This window comes from Myotis yumanensis, unplaced genomic scaffold (genome assembly GCF_028538775.1).
Source record: "Myotis yumanensis isolate MYYU_CA2020_CCGP unplaced genomic scaffold, mMyoYum1.0.hap1 SCAF_9, whole genome shotgun sequence".
NCBI classification, from domain to species: Eukaryota; Metazoa; Chordata; class Mammalia; order Chiroptera; family Vespertilionidae; genus Myotis; species Myotis yumanensis.
The window spans coordinates 6,964,569-6,976,851 of record NW_027223760.1 but is presented as its reverse complement, the minus strand read 5'-3'; positions in this window follow the sequence as shown (position 1 = coordinate 6,976,851).

The window sequence follows — 12,283 nt, the reverse complement described above, 5'->3', positions numbered from 1 at the left end:
CAAATTCATGTATTAAGTCTAGTAGCTTTTTGATGGAGTCTCTAGGGTTTTGTATGTATAATATCATGTCATCTGCAAATAAGGACAGTTTTACTTCCTCTTTTCCAATTTGGATGCCTTTTATTTCTTCTTCTTGCCTAATTGCAATGGCTAATACTTCCAGTACTATATTGAACAGGAGTGGTGAGAGTGGGCATCCCTGTCTTGTTCCTGTTCTTAGGGGAAATGGTGTTAGTTTTTGTCCATTGAGTATGATGTTGGCTGTGGGCCTGTCATATATGGCTTTTATTATGTTGAGGTATGATCCTTCTACTCCCACCTTGCTGAGAGTTTTTATCAAAAATGGGTGTTGGATTTTGTCAAATGCTTTTTCTGCATCAATTGATATGACCATGTGGTTTTTTTCTTTCAATTTGTTTATGTGATGTATCACGTTTATTGATTTGCAGATATTGTACCATCCTTGCATCCCTGGAATAAATCCTACTTGGTCATGGTGTATGATCTTTCTGATGTACTGCTGGATCCGATTTGCTAAGATTTTGTTGAGGATTTTGGCATCTATGTTCATGAGGGATATTGGCCTGTAATTCTCTTTCATTGTGTTGTCTTTACCTGGTTTTGGTATTAGGGTGATGCTGGCTTCATAGAATGAGCTTGTAAGTGTTCCTTCCTCTTGAATTTTTTGTAGTAGTCTGAGGAGGATAGGTTTTAGTTCTTCCTTGAATGTTTGGTAAAACTCCCCTGTGAAGCCATCTGATCCTGGGCTTTTGTTTGCTGGAAGCTTTTTGATGACTGCTTCAATTTCTTCCATAGTTATTGGCCTATTGAGATTTTCAGATTATTCCTGATTGAGTTTTGGAATGTTGTATTTTTCTAGGAATTTGTCCATTTCTTCCAGGTTGTCTAGTTTGTTGGAGTAGAGCTGTCCATAGTATGTTTTAACAATCATTTGTATTTCTGTGGGGTCTGTTTTTATTTCGCCTCTATCGTTTCTGATTTTGTTTATTTGGGTCCTCTCTCTTTGCTTCTTGGTGAGCCTGGCTAGAGGTTTGTCAATCTTGTTTATCCTTTCAAACAACCAGCTCTTGGTTTCATTGATTTTCTGTATTGTTTTTTGGTCTCTATGTCATTTATTTCTGCTCTAATCTTTATTATCTCCTTCCTTCTGCTCACTCTGGGGTTTTCTTGTTGCTCTCTTTCTAATTCTTTGAGTTGTAGAGTTAGATGATTGACTACCATTTTTTCCTGTTTTTTGAGATAGGCCTGTAGAGCTATAAACTTCCCTCTCAGGACTGCTTTTATTGTGTCCCATAGTTTTGGATTGATGTGTTTTCATTGTCATTAGTTTCCAGGATGCTTTTAATTTCTTCTTTGATCTCATTGGTAACCCAATCAATATTTAATAACATGCTATTCAGCTTCCAAGTGTTTGAGTATTTTGGGTTGTTTTTATTGTAGTTTATTTCTAATATTATGCCATCGTGGTCTGAGAAGATGCTTTTTATGATTTCAATCTTCTTGAGTTTGGGGAGACTTTGCTTGTGACCCAATATGTGGTCTATTTTTGAATCTGTCCCATGAGCAGTTGAGTGGAATGTATATTCCGCGGCTTTGGGGTGAAGTGTTCTGAAGATGTCAATTAAGTCCATCTGATCTAGTGAGTCATTTAGGATTGCTGTTTCTTTGCTGATTGTTTGTCTAGAGGACTTATCCAGTGATGTCAGTGGTGTATTAAAGTCCCCTACTATGATTGTATTGTTGTCGATCTCTCCTTTGATATCTTCCAGGAGTTTTTTTTATGTATTTGGGTGCTCCTGCATTGGGTGCATATATGTTTACCAGGGTTTTATCTTCTTGTTGTATTGATCCCTTTAGTATTATGAAGTGGCCTTCCTTATCTCTTGTTATGGCCTTCACTTTGAGGTCTATTTTGTCCCATATAAGTATTGCTACCCCAGCTTTCTTTTCCTTTCCATTTGCCTGAAAGATATTTTTCCATCCTTTCACTTTCAGTCTGTGTGAGTCCCTTCTAATGAGGTGGGTCTCTTGTAGGCAGCAGATGTATGGGTCATGTTTTTTTATCCATTCAGCCACTCGATGTCTTTTGGTTGGAGCATTTAGTCCGTTTACGTTTAAAGTTATTATTGAAAGGTACTTGTTTTTAGCCATTTCTTTTTTTGTGTGGCTGTTTTCTTTCTGAGCTTTTTCTTTTTTCTTTTTACACCAGTCCCTTTAGCATTTCTTGCATTGCTGGCTTGGTGGTGATGAACTCCCTTAGCCTTTTTTTGTCTGTGAAGCTTCTTATTTCCCCTTCAATTTTGAATGATAGCCTTGCTGGATAGAGTATTCTTGGATTCAGTCCCTTGCTTTGCATCACGTTGTAAATTTCTGTCCATTCTTTTCTGGCTTGATGTGTTTCTGTTGAGAAATCATTTGATAATCTAATGGGAGATCCCTTGTATGTAACTTTCCGTCTCTCTCTTGCAGCCTGTAATATTCGCTCTTTGTCCTGAACATTTGCCATGGTAATTATGATGTGTCTTGGTGTGGTTCTTTTCGGGTTCACCTTGTTTGGGACTCTCTGTGCTTGTGTGACTTTTTTCTTCCCCACCTCAGGGAAGTTTTCTGATATTATTTCTTCGAGTAGGTTTTCTAATCCTTGTTCATCTTTCTGTTGTTCTGGCACCCCTATTATTCGTATGTTGTTTCGTTTCATGTTGTCCCAAAGCTCCCTTAGGCTCTCCTCCTGTCTTTTAATTTTTTTCTCCAATTGCAGTACAGTTTGGGTTTGTTTTGCTTCCTTGTCTTCTAATTCACTAATTCGGTCCTCCGCTTCTCCTAGTCTACTGTTGATGCTTTCAATGGTGTTTTTTATTGCAGCTATGTCGCTCTTCATTTCTTCTTGGGTCTTGCATAAGTTATTGATTTTTTCATCTGTCTCTTCTTTCTTCTTGCATAAGTAGTTGATTTTATCCTCCATCCGGTTTATGCATGCTAGGACCCTTATTCTGAATTCTTTTTCTGTCATGTTGCATGCCTCTGTCTCATTTAGCTGCTTTTCTGGCGAGTCCGCCTTTTCTTTCCTTTGAGTGTTTCTTTGCCTACCCATGTTTGATCTCACTGACATATCTAGATGTTGAGTCGTTCAGTGGCTGCTCCCTGGGTGGCAGTGGCTCCTTAGGCTGTGGTTGCTCCTTGGGTGGTTGCGGTAGCAGCTGCTCCTCAGTTGGCAGCAGCTCCTCTGGTGGGTGTTGTTCACAGCTGTGGTGGCTCTTCTGGCTGGTGGGGGGAGGCTTCACGTACAGCTGCTGTTCCTCAGACAGAGGGTGTGGTGATCAGGAGGCTGCTCTTGCTTGGATCTGCTGCGTTGATTTAAAGGCACAAAATACAACACAACAAGGCACAACGTACCAGGCACTGAACACAAATATATTCACAATATTAATAACCCCAAATAAAGGTGACCCCCCGAATTAAGAGAATTAGGGGGTAAGGAGGAAAGAAGAGAAAAAGATAAAAGAGAAAAAAGAAAAGAAAAATGAGAAAGAAAAAAAAAGAGTGCAAAAATGAAATTGGGAAAAAAAGGGGGGGGGGAAGAAAAAGAAAAAAAAAAGGAGCGAAAAGAAAGAATGAAGTAGAAGAGGGGAAGAGACTATTTGTATGAGGAGAAAACCCCAATACAACTGCCACTAATCTCAACAAATTCCAGCAACAGATCCCTGGAGATGAATACAAACTACAAACAACCAATGATATCAAGAGAGGCAAGGGAAAACAGAAGCATAAAAATAGCTGGGGGCTGGGGGAGGGGAGGGAGGGGAAAACCAGCAGATAAAAAGAAAAAGAAAAAGCAAAACAACCTCACAACCAGTCCTAAAAAAGAAAAAACAACAACAACGCAAAACAAAACAAGCAAAACACACACACACACACACACACACACACACACAAACAAAAAAACAATATATTCAACAATCAAGCAAACAGCAAGATAACAATAGAAAGATAAGAGAAAAAAATATTTGGATAGTGAAGAAGGATGAGGCATAGCTGTATAAGGATTTAGAGCAGTGGATTGGAAATAGGATATATAAGAAGGGTGAAATTGGACAGGGGGTAAAAAGATGGAATAGGGAAAATCTAAAGCAGGAATAGGGTAAGAGAAACAGGACACCAAAAGGGGAGAGGTGAGGAAGAGGGTTTTAATATAGAGGTAAAATTGAGGTAGGGAAAATTGATGCTAAAGGAACGATGAAAATAGAATGGAGAACACTACTCCCAAAATAAAAAAAGAGAAAATAAAATGGCACTTTAAAAAATGGTAAAATGGTAGCAGTAATAATACTGGTTAAAAATAAAAATGTACTAATTAAAAGGGTAAAATCAGGTGATGGAAAAAGGAGAAAAAGAAAAAAAATTGGTTTCTTAATTGAAAGGTGAAAAAGGAAAAAAAAATTTGCAGTAGTGAAGGTCTTTCGGTTCTTCTACTCTTCAGCCTGGCTCGCCTTAGTCCTGCCAGGTATTCAGGAGAGTGTTGAATTTCCCTGCGATACACTGTTCCTCCGTATTGTAAATCACAGTCCTGATTTTAAAGCAGGCTGTATTTGTGTTCCAGACTGCCTTAATTTGTGTTCACCTAAGAGTCAGTTTGTGGCTCAGCCTCTGGGTGGCAGTGTTTTGGGGTTGGCCTCTGAGGGTATACGGCTTCTCTACCCAGCAGCAAGGTTTTATTTTCTCTATTGCACTTAAAACTGGTTTGGGAAGGTCAACTGCCCAGAGCTGGTTCTTAAATAATCGTTACCCTGTTCTGCGTTCTGAATATTTATTTTCACCCCTTGCTCCATTTTCTATCAAGTTGCTATTATTACTCTCTGTACTTGTAAATTTTCTGTGTATAACAGGAATATTTACCCCCTTTGTTGTAAGTTGAAAAATATTACTGACCCTAATTTGACATTGTTGCTTTAATTTTTCAAAGGTGTCTTTTGTCCCACATTATCTGTGATATTTTTTTAATCACTTATTCATCCTTTTCCTTACTCTATTTCAAATCTTAGAAATATTTTCTTTTCCTCCAGGTTACAAATAAGTTACCCATGGTTTTTCCTTTCATTTATATGCTTTTTATTTACATTTAAACTTCTATTCTGCTTGCAATTTGAATGGCATGAGGCAATGGATGCAATTTTATCTTTTTTTCTGTACAGTTATACAGTTACTAGAGGCCTAGTGCACGAAATTCATGCACGGGAGCAGGGGTTCCCTCAGCCTGGACTGCACCCTCTCCAATCCAGGACCCCTCGGGGCTGCTGACACCTAACTGCTCACCTGCCTGCTGGCCTGATCTCCCTAACTGCTCTCCCCAGCTGGCCTGATCCCCCTAACTGCTCTCCCCTGATGGTCTGATCCTCCTAACTGCTCTCCCCTGCCTGCCTGATCACCTCTAACCACCTCTGCCTCAGCCCTGCCACCATGGCTTTGTCCAGAAGGACGTCCAGAAGGTCGTCTGGAAGAGGTTCAGTCTGATTAGCATATTACCTTTTTATTAGTATAGATGCCACCTTGCCTAAAAATGCAGGTTGTTAGCAGGTTTTCCTATCATGGAAGGGGAGCCCGCAGTAGCATCCTGGGTTCTGACCAGGGCTTATGCACTCGTGCTTTATCTCAGCAGATGAGATTCCTAGAAGACTCTTGGATGTACCTTGAACATTTCTATCGATTTTGCCAAATCATCCTCCAAGAATGTTGAACCACTTTAAACTCCCACCAGCAACCATGCGTGTGCCCTCTGTCCTACTTTGATGCCAGTATCATTGATTTCCCCCTAGAACAGCCGTGGGCAAACTACGGCCCACAGGCCGGATCCGGCCCGTTTGAAATGAATAAAACTAAAAAAAAAAGAGACCGTACCCTTTTATGTAATGATGTTTACTTTGAATTTATATTAGTTCACACAAACACTCCATCCATGCTTTTGTTCCGGCCCTCCAGTCCAGTTGAAGGACCCATTGTGGCCCTCGAGTCAAAAAGTTTGCCCACCCCTGCCCTAGAAGCTTCCCTCCCCTCAGCCGGGACTGCTTGGCACTTGAGCCAAACTCACTGTTCAGCCCGGGACTTGATTTTCTGAGATAGAATTATGGAGGAGGAAAAATAGTTTTCCTCTACCCTCCTGAGTTCTTAGCAGAGGCCCTTGTAATGAAAGACAGATTACCAAGAGAAAAACTAGCCCTGACTGGTTTGGCTCAGTGGATAGAGCGTCAGCCTGCGGATTGAAGGGTCCCAGGTTCGATTCCGGCCAAGGGCATGTACCTCGGTTGCGGGCACACCCCCAGTAGGGGCTGTGCAGGAGGCAGCTGATCGATGTTTCTCTCTCATTGATGTTTCTAACTCTATATCCCTCTCCTTTCCTCTCTGTAAAAAAAAAATCAATAAAATACATTAAAAAAGAAAAAAAAAAAGAAAAAGTTCATTAACATGTGTACCTCATGTATATGTGGGAGATCCCAGGGAAAAATGAATAACTCCCCAAGGTGGCTTAGAATCCAGATTTAAATACCTTCTTCCTAGGGAAAGGGGACGGAATATGTAGGCCTCTTAGAGGAGAGTAAATGATTTTTAGGAAAGATGAATGGGGGTGGGGGGGATAGTTTGTAACAAAGTTTGGGTGTGATGTCAACTTCTAGTCTCCTGTCCTGTGACAGGAGTCAGTCTTCACTGGCTGATGGCACTTTTCCCATCAAGGGAACCTTTTGGGGGGCCCGATTTTAGGCAGAGAAGGAGACTTCAGTGAAAACCTCTCTTTGCATTTGCTGTTTTTCAAGCATTTGCAGGTCAAGATCATCAGTATAACAACACGGCATATGTTGGGGTGGCCTGTTCTCTGACCTTCAGAATAAACCCAACAAAAGCTTGTTTCCTCTCTTAGGTGATTTGCCACAGTAGCGTTATTCCCTGGAGACAGTATTCTGACCAGACCTTCCTGGGAATGGTCATAACATACCCTGTGCTTGTAGAAAGGTGTGGGCCATATCACTAAATAAATCAGGGTCAGTTTTCTCATCTTGTGGAAAGGGAGATAAAGTTATGATAGTTTATCTCCCTTTCCAGAGGTTTCCTGCTGGTTTGTGTCTTTGCTGCAGCCCCAGTGGCCCCAGCTCCTCTGTGACCTTGGGGCTAGGGGTTGCTGGGGGCCGGCCCCCCCTACGGGCTGTGTCTCTGCTTTTCCAGCCCCAACGCCCCCATGGGGCTTGGGGCTGCTGGGTGCCGGGCTCCCTGCGGGCTCTGTCTCTGCTCTTCCAGCTCCAGCTGCCCCAGCACCGAGGCGGGGCTTGGGGATGCTGGGTGATGGGTCCCCCTGAAGGCTTATGTCTCTGTTCCTCTGGCCCCAGCAGCCCCAGCGGCCCCAGAGCCTCCTCAGCCATGGGGCTGCTGGGCGCTGTCCCCCCCTGCAGGATGTGTCTCTGCTCCTCTGACCCCAGGAGCTCTAGTGCCTCTGTGGCTGTTGGGCTTGGGGCTGCTGGGTACCGGGCCTCCTTGAAGGCTTGTGTCTCTGCTTCTCCAACCCGGGCAGCGCTGACCAAACAGGCCCAGAGGCCCTCCACCAGTGAGTTGGGGCAGAATGCCTGCGTCGTCGCCAGGCTTCGCTCTGCCACTTGGAGCCTACGTATGCAAATTAGCCGCCATCTTTGTTGGAGGTTAATTTGCATATTGTGCTGATTAGCCAATGGGAGGCATAGCGAAGGTACGGTCAATTACCCTGTTTGTCTATTATTAGATAGGATTCCAAAATTGCTTTATTACAACATCTTTGGCCTCTTTGATGTGTTATGCTGCCATATTGAATTTAACTGTAACATAGTGTAATTGAATTGAATATAAATAAATAATTTATGATTAATTTGGTCTCTTTATGAATTTTCTGTTTGTGTTCCACTGTTCTCTCTATTCGTACAACATCCCACTTTTGTAATCATAGAAACTACAGTGCTTGATTCATGGTAGAGCTAGTCCTTCCACCTTGTTCTTTTTCTTGATGGTGCTAAATAACTTACTTTTTTCTTCATCAGAATGAACTTTATAATCCACTATTTAACTTCATAATCCACTATATTTCACCTGCATGAAAAAAAATGGTGATCAGTCGTAACCGGTTTGGCTCAGTGGATGGAGCGTCAGCATGTGAACTGAAAGGTCCCAGGTTCAATTCCGGTCAAGGGCATGTACCCTGGTTGCGGGCACATCCCCAGTAGGGGGTGTGCAGGAGGCAGCTGATCGATGTTTCTCTCTCATCGATGTTCCTAACTCTCTATCCCTCTCCCTTCCTCTCTGTAAAAAACAAACAAACAAACAAAAATCAATAAGATATATTTTTTAAAAAATGGTGATGACAAAAATTTAAATTTACAGTTATCCTGTATAATAAAAGGCTAATATTCAAATTGACCAAATGGCAGAATGACTAGTCATTATGACTTGCACCGACCATCAGAGGACAGACGCTCAACACAGAAGCTGCCCCCTGGTAGTCAGTGTGCTCCCACAGGGGGAGCACCGCTCAGCCAGAAGTTGGGCTCACAGCTGGGGATCAGGCCTAAGCAGGCAGGCAGACATCTCCTGAGAGGTCCTGGCCTGGGAGAGGGCGCAGGATTGGCTGTGGGATCCCCCCTCCAGTGCACGAATGTTGTGCACTGGGCCTCTAGTATAAAATAATGTTAGAGAAGTATCTAAGTTTTCTTCATCCCAAAACTTTATAACCCATTATTTTAACTTTACAATCCACTCTTTCTCAGATACAGGGAAAAAAGTGATAATAAAAATTTATAGTTATATAAGATCATGTTAGATAATTATCTATTAATTATAATGTATAAAATGCTTTAAACATGGATCAGTTTTGAATTTGGTCAAATGTCTTGACTGCACTAGGTAATTTTCTACATCATCTTTTAATAAGATGTGTTATAACAACAAATTTTGGTATGAATATTTCCAAATGAGACATATCTGTAGCTTTATTTATTGGTCAAATCTCTGTTAGCCTTTAGGATCAGTATCACACTTGATTCAGAGAAAGAACTGAAAGATTTCCCTTTTGTTATGGTCAGGAAAAGCTCACATAACATTGAAATAATCAGATTTGTAGAGGTTTAGGTGAATTCACCTGTGAAAGCACCCTCCTCCTGGCTGGCCCTGCCCTTATCCCCCCACCCTCATCAGGGCAGGGCTGGCTGGCCAACTCCCATTACCCCTCCCCCTGGCTGGCCTCGCCCCCGATTGGTCCCCCCATCCCAATCGGCTGGACCCCACCCATGGATGAATTGGTCCACCAGACCTCTAGTAGTTAATAATCCTGTATTATGTACTTGAATGTTGCTAAGAGAGTAGATCTTAATGTTCTCACCACAGAAAAGATATAGTAATTATGGCACCTAATGCAGGTGTTAGCAAACACTATGGTAGTGATTATTTTTAAATATATAAATGTATCAAATCAACACATTGTATACTTTAAACTTATACAATGGCACATGTCAATTATATCTCAGTAAAGCTGATGGGGGAAATCTAGGCGGAGTTCAGTGACAGTTGGTTCTTCACTAGAGATAAGGAGCTGGCAAGAATGGGTGAAAATCAGACCTCAGGCGATTAACATCACACTAAGTGAAACCCCTCACTATATATGGGCAAAGTCAACTCAGAGAGTGTGAGTGAGTTAGGCATGGCCACATCCTTGTTAATGACCTAACCAGGTCAGGCCCCCTATCACCATAATCCTGTGGTAGCCTTCCTTCCTCCATTCAGTAACTGGCTAATTTCTGCACCTTTCTTATGACCTTCTAGTAGGAGAGACCTACAAGGATGGCCAGAGTAAGTCCTGAAGGAAAGTGTTCACACTCTCCCCGTTGTTCCATTTTTGATAGTTGGAGAAGCCATCCTTTCCTTTGAGAAAGATGAAATTTTCATGTGATATCCTGGCACCAGGACCACCTTGGTGGCACTGTCCCAGGGAAGGAGGCTCTCAAGAGGCCAGTTTATAGGTAAAGACCTAAAAGCAAAAGGAGTTAAAATTAGTGATCCAGGCTAAAAGTGAAAACAGGCCTCAGAAACCTAAAATGCTCTTCTCCCATGAGGTTATAGCCCCTGTGGGGGACAAGCTGTTGTGTCACAGAGACCTTCTGAGGACATCACGTCAGCCCAAAGCAGTGTTTCACAGTGGGAACTTCCCATCCGAATGCCTCAGTGGTGAGTGCTGCCATCTCTTTAAATTGTCACTCCTGGGCCCCACCCCTTGGGGCATCCAGAGAGGTAAGACACTTCCCTGCGTGCTGGGAAGTAGGTCAGGGGCTTCTGGGCCAGCCTCAGAGCCTGTCACTGATTCTGCAGGAAAGGTGAGCACCAACAGGGGAACGGTGTGGGCCAGAGAGGAGCTGTGAGGTCCTGGAAGAATTCAGTGCCTGTAAGAAACTCACTGAGTGTGCACCTTGGTTCTAGTAGGTACCAGGAAGGGGAGCGGGATCTAGCAAGAGTAACTCCACACTCCCAGGTGTGTAAGGATGCCCGAGTTTCACACACAGCAGCTCAGGATCAGCAGCAAGTATCTCCTGCAGCCTGGGTGCCCACCTTCTTACTTGGGACTGTGCACTATTCATAGAGACGCGGTGAGCACAGAACGTTCCATTGTATTAAACGATGACTGATGGGCTGGAACCACTTTACTTGGAGAAGCCTCAGCTTGGGGGCAGGATGTCAGGAATTGGAGGGGAGGGTCCCAGTCTCTCCAGGACACTGATCATGTTTAGACACATTGGGACAGGACAGTGAGTTTATGTCCCAAAAGCATTGTCAGAGGCTCCAGATCACCTGGGACATATGTTTATTTTCCAATTTTCAAGACAAAAATTCCATTTCTGTTCTTGTACCTCTCCCAGGCCATCCACCCTAACTGGATCCCTAGTTCACTGAACAAATTTTCAAGTTCTTGTGGTTTTCCAAAGTCTCCCCTGGCTTCTGAAGCTTCTGGGAAATTGAAGAATCTACAGATTTTATCACATAGAATTACCAGGGAAAATTTAGTGTCTAAAACTTTCTCACTGGCATGAGTCTTAAAATTTCCCTTCTGCCCTTTGGATTTTATGTCCCTGAAAAAACAAAGTCAAGCTCATGAAATGTTCTCACGATATCATTCCAACCCCAGCCCAGCCCTTCCAGTGTTTTCCCTTCAATTCTGAAGTTCAGGGGAAGCAGGAATAATTACTTTGTAACTGTGTTGTCACCAGCTCTTTGGAGTTGAGCTGACACATCATAGGTAGTTATACCTATTTGAAGAATGAATGAATGGTGTTTGGAACTCTTTCAGGTAAGCATGGGAGAACAGAAGATGGCAAGAGATGAAGAAAGTGTCTATGGTAAGGACATGTGTACTGCATACTTGCTTCCAGGTATGAGCCCTGGATAATAATGGAAATGGGCAAACTCAGGACTGAGCAGGTAACCCCAAACAGGTCTCTGAGGTGTCTCGGGTAAAACAACAAGAGCCCTAAGATGTGCATATTAGTTGGGTCCCTGCCTCTGTCAAGCTGGGAGAATATGAACTTCCTTGACTAGCCTGGGCCTCCATTCCCCAAGTGTAAAATGAGGATAATAAGCTACTGTGATCTCCACAGAAGAGGATGCAGAGGGTATTAGATCATGCACTAGAGGGGGGTGATACACCAGGGAGAATGTTAGAGAACATGGTAGGTTAAACAGGAGTTTTATAGCATGCAGCAGGATTACGAGGGAGGGGAGGCAGGAGGAGGGAGAGAGGGAGAGAAGGAAGAAAGAGGTGATTTCATTCAATCCTCTCAACAGCCCCAGGAGAAACAACTGTACTATTATTCCTATTTTTGCACAAAGGTTTAACACTTGATTGGCAACTTCCAAGATGGCATACCTGGCCCATGAAAGAGTAGTGAATCAAACCCAGTGTGTCTGGGACTCCAGACAGCCCTTCACCCCCAGGCCTACTGCCCCCTCCTGCCCATCTTCCATGGCATCTGGGAGAAGTATGACAGAGGCCACTGAAGCCTCAAATAGGGACAGCTCACAGGTTGTGGGGGACCAGGGATAATGGGTGAGGCCATATCTGGAATTATGAAGGGGCATCCTCTGGAGCAAAGTTGGGGAACATCTTGCCCCTCAGGCTGTTTAAGGCCCACTGAATCATTTGATCTGGCCCTGCCAAGGCAACAGCAGGCAGGACTCAAAATTCAATAAATCTAGGTGCTTTTTTTCATAGCAG